The 11,687-nt window shown below is 44.6% G+C and overlaps 1 pseudogene; it reads right to left on the bottom strand.

Moving 5' to 3' along the window:
- Positions 1 to 2,724: 2,724 nt before the first annotated feature.
- On the bottom strand, positions 2,725 to 5,412 carry LOC105998675 (annotated as a pseudogene).
- Between the last annotated feature and the right edge of the window lie 6,275 nt (positions 5,413 to 11,687).

The following is an 11,687-nucleotide window of genomic DNA, read 5'->3' on the forward strand; positions in this document are numbered from 1 at the left end:
CTAGACCTAAAATACACTCATAATCATGGACAAATATATCTATGTATGTATACACACCTGTATACATAATTGCATATATAGATAACTGAGAAGTTAGGGCCAAGGACGAAGAGAAAATAATAGAGGGTGCAAATTTTTGAAATACATTGCAAGTGCATATGAAAATTATATAAAGCACTACCCTGAAAGTTGTTAAGAGTAGGGGTGGAGTTGAGAAAACAGATTCTGTGTAGAGGTACTCATGAGAGGGGTTTGGTCTAAAAGGTTGAGGTAGATGGTCAGCATGAATGAAGATAGAAGAATGTAACCTTTGCAAATTGTAGTAGGAAGGGAGTACATGTGTGTTCCATCATAGGAACACAAATGGAAACCTCACAATGAAATACCCCCTTCCTTGTGTGGCTAATGTATGCTAATAAAAAGAGTTTGGGGAAAAGTAAAAGAGCAATATTTCCACCACTTCATTCTGATTACTATGGGCTACAATTCCAGTACAGATTCAAGGAAAGAATGGACTCTACCTACAGGAGGGAAGAGAGACTGGCTTATTCACAGGAGAATAATTCTGGCAAGTGCTGAAGTAGACAAGCACAATGTGTGAAGGCAATTCTGATCACATCTCTTCTGCAGTATGAGGATTGGGGTGATGATATCAGAGGAAGCTTGTACTTTTTTTCCTATCGGTAGCACTAGTTTTGTGTCATGTTCTCACAATCTAGGCCAGTGGTGAACTGCAAACAAAAAGTTCCATATGTTTTGTGTTTTTATTTTAAGTTTGCAGGTCCTGGGGTCTCTTTGTGCTCAAGGCTATCGCTCTACCACGAGCCACAGTGCCACTTCAACTTTTTCTGAGTAGTTTATTGGAGATAAGAATCTCACTGACTTTTCTGCTGGAGTTAGTTTCAAACTGTGATCCTCAGATCTCCGACTCTTGAGTAGCCAAAGGCATGAGCCACGGGTGACCTGACCCGCACCATACGTTATTTAAATTTATTTATTTATTTATGTCAGTTGTGGGGCTTGAACATGGGGCCTGGGCACTGTCCCTGAGCTCTTCAGCTCAAGGCTAGTGCTCTACCATTTGAGCCAGTGCCACTTCTGGTTTTCTAGTGGTTTATTGGAGATAAATGTCTCACGAACTTTCCTGACTGGGCTGGCTTTGAACTGTGATCCTCAGATTTCAGCCTCTTGAGTAACTATGATTACAGGTGTGAGCCACCAGTGCCTGGCCCCATACATAATTTTTTCTTTTTTTATATTTCTTTCCTCCCTCCTTTTCTCTTCTTCCTTCTTTTATTTTTTTTTGGGTCCAGTTGTGGTGCCTAAACTCTGGGCCTGGGTGCTGTCCCTCAGATCTTCAGCTCAAGGCTAGCACTCTACCACTTGAGTCACAGCACCACTTCTGGCTTTTTTCTTTTTGCTTATGTGGTGCTGAGTCGTCGAACCCAGGGCCTCAGGCTTGCAAGACAAGCGCTCTACCACTAAGCCACCTTCCCAGCCCCCCTTTTCCTTCTTTTCTTTCTTAACTTTTTTTCTTTCCTTCCTTCCCTCCCTCCCTCCCTCCCCCTTTCCTTCCCTCCCTTCCTTCCTTCCTTCCCTCCCTTCCTTCCTTCCTTCCTTCCTTCCTTCCTTCCTTCCTTCCTTCCTTCCTCCTTCCCTCCTTCCTTCCTTCCCTCCTTTTCTTTTTTTGTACCTTTCCTGGGGCTTGAACTCAGGGCCTGGGCTATGTCCCTAAGCATTTTTGCTCAAGGCTAGCTATCACTTGTATCCTAACTCTACTTCTGGCTTTTTGGTACTTTAGGAAGAATCTCAAGGACTTTGCAGCTAAAGTGGGCTTTGAACAATGATAAGACCACAGCCTCCTGGCTTGCTAGGATTATAGCCAGGCCCCTGCTGCTGAGGCTGTCTTAGACCTCTCGGGTACCCAGAGTAATTTTTAAGTTTGTAATAGCTACAATCAGCAAATTTTAAAAAGAACCAAGAAAATGAATTTTAATAATTTTATTCAATGAATAATATCCATCATCATGTCAGCACATCACTGAAATATTACTAAGGCAATTGACATTGTAGATATTCTATAATTATGTATTTTTATTTTTTGTATACCATTTCTGCACTGTCTTTGCTGATTTTCAATTGCAGCACATCTTCATTTGTTCTACTCATGGTGGTTTGGTTTTTTTTGCAAACTTTCAACATTATATTTTTCTTCTTTTTCACAGTCATTACTATGTTTTCACCACAATATTCTCATTGTAGCATGTTACGATACAAAAAAGAACATTCACTGTTGCTGGGACAGAGTTCATTTTGAAAAAAAAATGCATGACTGCATCAACATATAATGTTAAAAAAATGAAATAATTCAAGAATAACAAACCTTTTCCATAAATCAATTATGAAAAGTACTTCTTTAAGATATCAGAAAATAATGCAGTGAGCATATGAATAAAGAAGCACTTCATAAAATGTCACTAATAAAACATGAACTATAAACCCTACCATCACTCCCAACTTCATTTTATTTTTCTCTTAATGGTGACCCATATCTGGGCCCCCTCGGTGACAACCAGTAGACTCTTAGATGCCACTCCCAGCAGCCTATGCACTGTCTGGGATATGGATACCCCTCCCCAAATGCTACTCATTAAAGTAAGGCCTTAGACAGTGCTACCCATCGTCATGCTAAAAATACATTTTAGACAATAGAAGGCCATGTCTTTAGATGGTGATGATGTCAAATACATCATCTGCTTGTGGCTTATAGAAGAAAGGGAGGCAGGACTCTTCGCCCCCGTCTGTGGGCTCTTGCTGGGGCTGGATGGCAGGCAGCAGCGGCACAGGAGGCTCTGCAGTGGGGTTCTCCAGGGGCCCAGGGGTCCCAGACACTCCAGGAACAGGCTTCAAGTTTTCTTGAAGATGCACATCTTCACAGCCTTGCTGCTCCTCCCTGACCTCCGTCTTCAGGGGGCCTGAGAGGTCTAAGGGGGCCTCGGCAGCAGGGGCCTGGGCGGCTGCCAGCATCATGTGCTGGCACTCTGTGCTCTCCCCTGTAAGGCGCAGCAACAGCTCCTTCAGCTCCTTCCTCTTCCTCCTCTTCTCCTGGGACAGCTGGCTCACACACTGCTCTTTCTCCTGACACAGCTTCTCCAGGACTTCTAGCTGTTCCTTGTACAGCACGATGGTCTCTTCCATGGTGGTCAGGTGTTGGGTCAGCTGGCTGCAGCGATGGTGAAGGTCGTCCACCTGACTCTGGGGGTGCCCCTTGCAGGCCAGGTCTTCAGGGAAGCAGATGTGCAGCTGCTTCTTGGGTGCCTGTGTGTCCTGCTTCCTCTGGCCAAACAGCCTGTGGATGCAGCACTGGGGGAAGGTGGCCTGGCTCTGCAGCTTTCTCTGGCACTGGGCTGCCAGCTGACTCAGGCACCCACAGCGGGCCTGCTGCTCCTGCAGCTGCCGGCTCATCCTCGCCTTCCTGCCTTCTGCGATGGACAGTGCGTCCATGTAAAAATCCCACATGCTCTGCGGGTTGTCTACGTCCTCTGGGACAGTCACATCATGGGGAGTCGCCTCCTCACCCTTGTCTTCTTCTTGGCTCAGGCCTTCATCTTCCCTGGGGAAAGCCAGGGCGCTCAGCTGGGCCCGCAGCTGCGCATTCTCCTGTCTTGCTGCTTCCAGACACTTCCGAGTGTCCTGTAACTTCTCCCTTTCCACCTGGGCCAGCAACTTGCTCTGCACCTGCTCCTGCTTCAGCTGGTCCATCAGATGGCTCTGCTTCAGCAGGTGCTGCTGCAGGGCCTCCTTCTCTGATATCAGCTGCTGGCTGGTGGCCCTGTGCTGTTTGCAGGAGGCGCTCAGCTCCTGCACCTGGGCCAGGTACTTGTCATGCAGCTCCTGCACACCCTCAGCTGCTTGGCGCTTGAACTCAGCCACGTCTTTTCCTTCTTTGAATTCCTCCTCCAGCTCATCCAGCTTCGCCTGCAGGGTTGTCTTCTCCTGCTGCTCTGTGTGCAGGATGCTGGCGAGCTCCCCCTTCTCAGCGCTCAGCCTCTGCAAGGCATCCTGCAGCTGGGCCAGCTCCCCTTTCAGCTGGCGGTTGTGCACCAGCGTGCGTTTCAAGGTCTCCTGTTCCTTCTCCATCGTCTCCAGGATCTTGCGCCGGTCCTCGGCATGTTGTGCCCATTCCTCAGCCTTCTTTTCCAGTATCCACAGCTGCTGCTGCTGCTCCAGGTTCTGGAGACTGAGGCTCTGGTTCTCCTCCACCTGGAGGTGAAGTTGCTCCTCCAGGGTCTTGAGCTCTTTCTGCAACTGCAGGGTGTGGGCCTGCAGCTGCTGCTCAGCCTGAGCTGGCCCTGCAGGTGGCTCTGGGGACTGCAGCTCTGACAGCTGCTCTCTCAGCTCTACCAGCTTGCTCTCCAACTCTAACACCTGCCTCACCCCTTGCTCTTTCTCCTCTCTCAGCTGGCTCACCTCCTCTAGCAGCTGCTGGACTTTCTCCTTCCCTGTGCAGCTCTCCAGCCTCAGGTCCTCCGCAAAGGTGTCTCTCTCCTCCTTTAATCTTGCCACCAACTCCTTCATGTTGTTGAGTTGGCTTTCCAACTCTGCCCGCTCCACTAGTGCCTCTTGGTACTTCTGGATTTCCATTTTCATGTCGGCCTTCTGTGTCAGGAGCACTTCCAGCCTCTCCTGCAGCTCGGTGTTCTCGTCCTCCAGGTCTTCAATACTTCTGGCCTTTTCCTGGAGCTGCAGCTTCACGCGAGTCAGGGCTTTCATGAGCTCTATGTTGTTGTTCTCAGTTTCATTCTGTGTGGTGTTGACTGCAGACAACGTTGTTTCGAGTTCTGTTACTCGCTGCTGTGCAGCCTGCAGGCAGCTGGTAAGACCCTCCTGCTCCAGTGCTCTTTCATCGGCCTCTTGCTGCTTGTGGGCCAGGGCAGATTGTAAGTCTGCTTTTTCTCTAATCAGCATCTGTATCGACAGCTTGTGCTGCTCCAGCTCTGCTTTCAGGGCTTCGTGCACACAGGCCATCTTCTCCTTGTCTTTTCCCTGTTGATCCTGCAGCTCTTGGATCTCAATGCAGAGCTGCTGCTTTTGTATTGTGCTGGAGTCCAGGGCAAGCACCAGGTGTTGGTTGTGTCTCTCCAGGTCCTTGGTGTTCTTGGGACCTGTGATGCTCTGGACCCTGGCAGCTGTGACAGTGCCCAGGGGAGGGGGAGGCTCAGGGTCTGCGTGGTCTTGGTCCGCACCCTTGTGTAAAGGACAGTCCCCAGCGGTGTTTGTCTTGGGGTTACCTCCCTCTTTCATTTTCCTCTTCTTGGATTCTGCAGGTCTAGTAGGACCACTCCTCTGCTGGTATTGTTGCAGTAGTTTCCTTCCTGCAGCTACTTTCTTCCCTCTTTTTTTCTCAGACATACCAGCACTGGGACGGCGAAGGTGGGGGGGCCACATTCCCAGGCTGTCTGAAATCAATTCTGTTCTATCACCAGTAACTCTACCTCCAAAAAACTCTACCTCCAAAAAAACTATTTCTTCAAAATCCGCTCGATTTGCTCACTCACCACTCACCACCTCTGCCTCCTTCAACTCCTTTAGTGGTGTGAGCCAATAGAGGGGATTCCAGTGCTATTAGGCAGCATGGAATGTGGGCGTGGCCCCAATCTTGTATCCCATTGGCCAAAGGGAAACATAACAAATAGGGGTGTGGTCAGAATCTTGTGATCCAAGCAGAATCAGTGTGTTCAGGATGAGAGCTGCTCCTGTGGCCCCTCCCCTACTCAGCTCAGCCCACTTGGGGGGATGGGATAGGACCATTTCTAGATGGCATCCTGCTTAGCTGCACTGGAAACTTTTCCTGACCATGACCTCCATCACACAATTGTATTCACTGAGTGATCTTGAGAGGTCATTCTCAGATCACTGCCCTAACCTCTCTAGTGCTGCAGAATCTCATGCAACACTATCAGATCCCAGAGCTCGAGTGGTGAGTGAGTACTTGGCAGGAGAGATAGTCTCTTTATAGGCCCTTTCACAACTTGGCCCCATATTTTCATATCTTAGAATTTGCCTCTGAGGTGTTGGCCATCACTTCCCTCAAGACTGCCCTAGTTCCACAACTCCTCTTCACCTTCCTGGAAATATCCTGGTCCTGGTAGCAGAGCTGATATCCTGTCATCTGGATCCAGTGCTGGATCCATTTCCTAGCTGCTGCTCCTCTCCCACTTTTGGACCGTGTTCTCATAAGAGAAGGCATTGCTTTTAGCCAGTTCTTTGGGATTCTACTCCAGCAATGAATCAGAGCTGAAATGTTGCCAGGGACCTTCTAACCCCCCATTGAGATGTCTATGCTTTTGTCTCACATCTGGACCCAACTGTAGCCCACCTTTTTCTCCTGGTTTTAAGGTCCTCACCCAGTAGATCAGTGTAGTGAGTACAGGTTAGGACTTCTCCCAAGGGCTAGAAAACCTCCAGGTCACACCTGACCAAACTAAGGCATCTGAGCAGCAGAATTTTTGACTCCTTAGCCTGACTTTTACAAATAAACTCCTACTTAAGGCTTCATGCATAGGCTTCACATCACATTTATATTTCTATATACATGCACATATAAATATATTTAATATGTAAAAATTTCAACATAGTTAATTATTAATTTATATTTGTATTCATTTGCATTTATTATAATATATTTATATTAGGTTATATTTGATTGCTAATTAATATATTTATATACAAATTTTAAATATATATAACTATATAAATATATATTTTGAAATATATAGTTTAAAATATATAATATATAGTTTAAAATATGTATTGGGCTGAGAATGTGGCTCAGTGGTAGAGCTCTTGCCTTGCATGCATGGGCCCCTGGGTTCGATTCCTCAGCACCACATAAGCAAACAGAAAAAAGCTGGAAGTGGTGCTGTGGCTCAAGTGGTAGAGCGCTAGCCTTGAGCTGAACTGCTGAGGGACAGTGCCCAGGCCCAGAGTTCAGGCCCCCCCAAAATAAATAAATAAATAAAATATATAAATATAAACTATTTATCAATATATAGTTTAAAATCATGAGATGGGAATCTTGCACCTGTGCAGATCCCTTCCAAAACTCTGCCAAGTCATGGCTTCTTATTTCACTAAGGAAAGCCCACTGTCATTGCTATGAACTTCTCCCATACTCTAAATCTCAGAAAAGTAAAATTCTTTTTTTTTAATTTAATTTTATTTTATTTTTGAACATACTGTACAGAGGGGTTACAATTATATGGGCAGGATAATGCGTACATTTCTTACCAAGCATTGCAGCCTCCTCCTTTGTTTACCCTTCACAACCCTTCCCAGCCTCCCCCCTCCCCCCCAATCCCAATCCTTCTCCTTCCCCCCACCACCGCGCACCGACATTATAAAGCTCAAAACTAAAATTCTTAACAGTGCATTTGTTCCTGAACTGCATAGGTTGATCCTGCCATTTCCTTCCATGGTGTACTTTCTTTACTTTTTCTTTTTCTTTTTTTTGTTGGTTGTGGGGCCTGAACTCTGGGCCTGGGCACTGTCTGTCCCTCAGCTCTTCAGCTCAAGGCTAGAGCACTCTACCACTTGAGCCACAGCACCACTTCCGGCTTATGTGGTGCTGAGGAATCGAACCCAGGGCATCCGGCATGCAAGGCAAGCACTCTACCACTGAGCCACCTTCTCAGCTCCTTTCCTTCTTTTATACTCTGTTATATCCTTTGCTTTGACACTCTTTGACATTTTTGTGTGTATCTGCCTTCCATTCTTTGTTGGAGGCTCCAGGAATCTGGGATCATCACCTCTGCCAGCAACACTGGAAAAATACTATTTTTAAAATATATATCAAAACATATTTGCTTCATTTTCTTTCTTTTTTTCCTGGCCCAAATTAATTAAGGAAAACCATAAACTGTTGGTGAAATAGATTTCCCAGATTACCTACTGGTAATTATATCCGTCAAAGTTATCTTTCTAACAGAAAGGATAACTACAATGTTTTGGCTGTATTGCCCTGAAAGATAATGATTAGTGTTTAAATGATCTTAGCAATGTGTGTGTGTATGTGTGTGTGTGTGTGTGTGTGTGTGTGTGTGTGTGTGTGTGTATTACTGAGTGTGTCAGTCCTGGACTTGAATTCAGGGTCTGGGCACTGTCCCTGAGTCCTTTTGCTTACTGCTAGTGAACTCTCACTTGAGCCATAGCACCACTTCTGGTTTTTCTGAGTAGTTTTATTGGAGATAAGAATCTCATGGACTGCCCAGGCTGGCTTCAGTCTGGATCCCTCAGTTCTCAGCTTCCTGAATAGCTGGGATTACAGGTTTGAACCACCACCTCTAGGCTTTGAGAGGTCTTTGTAATTTGTGGAAATCTATACACTGATAAAATTGAGAATCTGGTGGTAATATAAATTTCCATGAAGCATTATTTGGGAATTTGCTTCTGCACTAGGCCCTAAGGAACTAGGCTAAAAATCAAAATGCAGTTACTCACACTAGAAGTTTCAAGTCACCCAATTGAAACTACGCTTTTTTTTAAAAATCTGACCTATGGAGAGTTCAGGATTAAAGAGATAACAAAGATCGCAACATACCAGTTTCAACTGGCAAGATAATGAAGTTCCCTTAGTTCATACAGGTAGACAACCTGAAGTTAATTTTAACCTGAAGTCAATTTTTTTTCAACTCGTACTTCTCATTGTTGCAACAGGTCCACCTGTATCCTTAAAGGGCTTGTTTTTCCCCATCTCCTCCACAAGTTATACTGACATCAAATATAGTGAAAGCAGGGGTTATACTGTGGGGGAGGGCCTGAAGTCAATTTTAACCAGTTACCTAGTTTGCCCTCCATCTTGTCTCTCCCTGTTTCCACCTCGCAAGCAAAGGAACATTCCAATGACCACTCTGCCTTGTGTTTTTTTGTGGGGTTTTTGCTCATCATACTTTAGAACAGTAGATTCCTATAGTGGTGAAACCGGAGTTTTCAGACCCCAGGCCTAAAGTCCACCAGTCTCAAGTTAAATCCAGCTACTGGCCTTCACATATCAAATGAAAATGTATTATGAAGGACAGAGAGAGGAGGGCATGCCATGGGGAGATAACACTTCAGACACAAGCTATACACTTAAACAGGGAAGTCGGCACAGAGGGCAACAGATATTCATAAGACAGTCCCAAGACACAGGTATGTTGAGAGGTGATCAGAGGTGACTGGAGGTGGTCAGAGGGGGCCAGACAGTTCACTGACTCAGGCTGACTCAGGTGAGACCTAGTTATCATAAGAGTTACTGGCAGGGTGGCAGGTAATCTAGTCTTCCGCAGCTCCTCCTCTCTACCAAGATGTCTACAAAGTGACATCCTGGAGAAAATAGCTTGCTTCAAAGAACATAGCTACCATAATGGAGAAAACTGGGATGCCTAGCTTTTGTCCTGCTCTGCTTAAGTCATAAGCCCAAGTAAGAAGTCGGTATTTCTGTAGCAAAACTACCTTCAAGCACTTACAGTTACCATGATTTTGAAAAAATGTTTCCGAACCTTATCTTAGTGGATGTTTTGATAACAAGTAGATTTGCTTGGAGGGTAAGAAGCAAGTGCATGGCAGGAGACGTTTATGTTTATCTGCTCTGATCAGACATGGATTTCTTACTTGGGTCCATTAGAATTGTCCATGTTCACTGTGCAGCTTCTGGTGTCTGCTTAGTGGACACAGAAGCATTCACAGAGCCGTATTTTAGACAATTGGCTAGTAACAAAAGGACCAAACAATATATAAATACAAGCCACCGGGTAGGCCAAAAGAGAGAGAAAATGAGGATGACTATGGATAAGGTACTTGATATGCATGCATGAAAATATTGAAATTGTTTTTAAAAGGAGAAAGGAGAATAAGAGTGATAAGGAGGTGAGGTTGATGGAGTATATTGTCTGAATGAGTGAAATATCAGAATGAAATCCCTCTTTTACAGCCAATATATACTAACAAAAGTTCTTTTTTTTTTGCCAGTCCTGAGGCCTGGGCACTGTCCCTGAGATTCTTTTGCTCAAGGCTAGCTCTCTACCACTTGAGTCACAGTACCACTTCTGGCTTTTTCTGAATTATATGGTGCTAAGGAATGGAACCCAGGGCTTCATCCATACGATGCAAGCACTCTACCACTAAGCCACATTCCCAGACCACAAAAGTTCTTTAAGTAAATAAATACAACCCACAATGACACTCTTCAAACACATGTCAAGTGGAAAGATTACACCACAAAATTCAATATCAATATTCTGTCATCCTACCAGGAATGTGGTCTCCCTGGCTTGTGAACTACCTGGGTGTTCCTATTATAATTCTTTGGTGTTCCCTCTCATAATTCAGGAAACATATATGTACAATTACTAAATACATAGATATTTTAAAGAAAACATATCAAGAAACCAAAGACCAGTGGCTCATGCCTATAATCCTAGCAACTCATAAGGCTGAGGACTGAGGAACAAGGTTGGAAGCCAGACAGGGCAGAAAAGTCCATGAGACTTATCTCCATTTAACCTGCAAAAATCCAGAAGTGAAAGTATGGCTCTAGAGGTAGAGCTCAAAAGCTAAGTGAAAGTACAAGGTCCTAAGTACAAGCCCCAATACTGGCACACAATGAAAAAGTGACATAAAAAGAGTGTCTTCTTTTTACCAGCATTGATTATTGAAAGTATTAAGAAAAGTACCAAGAGCTATCATTTATTGTTAGATGATGTCAATGTAATATTTTGAATAGCTTGAAAATTGTAGTTCAATGGCCCCTTTTTCTCTGTTTGAAGAGTATAAACAGTTGATTTCACACATACTCAGTGAGGAAGGGTGATTAGTTTTAATATACTGAACCATGCAAGAAGTGCCTCTTGAACCGCTGGAGTCATTCTGAAATTTGAATTGAGACCATTGATTTGTTGTTTTCAAGTCATGGATGTTCTTTACTTGCATATTGAGAAAAAGAGAAAGAAAAGTTCTTCAGGAGAAATATTGAGAATTTTAGAAAATAGTAACTGTTTGGGTTGAATAGTGCAATGTTTACTGTCTTCTCTTTGCTTTGATCCACCTAAATAACTTCCTTTTAACAAATACAAAAAGAAAGATGCTCCATCTCAGAGTCCCTACTGTGCTTTCTTTCATTCTTTGAATTTTCACTGAAACTTGTCTTAAAGATATGTCATTATGATAAAGTACAGAAACTATACTCTTGACTTTTTTTTGCATAAAGAACACTTTCTGAAAGTTGTCTGGGAAGTCATTCCACTTCAAAGGACATTTATGATGTAAACTCCTACAAAATGAGGCATGGTAGTGCAGGCCTATAAGCCCAGCTACTTGGTAGGCTGGACACAAAGGTTGCAAGTGGAGTTAGGCACAGATACTCATGCCTGTAATCCTAGCCACTCAGGAGGCTGCGATCTGAGGATCACTGTTCAAAGCCAGCCCAGGCAGGAAAGTCTATGAGACTCTTATCTCCACTTAAGCACCAAAAAATGCTAGAAGTGGGGCTGTGGCTCAAGTGGTACAGCATTATTTTTGAGCAAAAAAGCTTAGGGACAGTGCCCAGTCTCAATTTAAGCCCCCAGAACAACACACACACACACACACACACACACACACACACACACACACACACACTATTGAGGAAGCAGGCACTGGTAGATCATAAC

This window comes from Dipodomys ordii, unplaced genomic scaffold (assembly GCF_000151885.1).
Source record: "Dipodomys ordii isolate 6190 unplaced genomic scaffold, Dord_2.0 Scaffold170, whole genome shotgun sequence".
NCBI lineage: Eukaryota > Metazoa > Chordata > Mammalia > Rodentia > Heteromyidae > Dipodomys > Dipodomys ordii.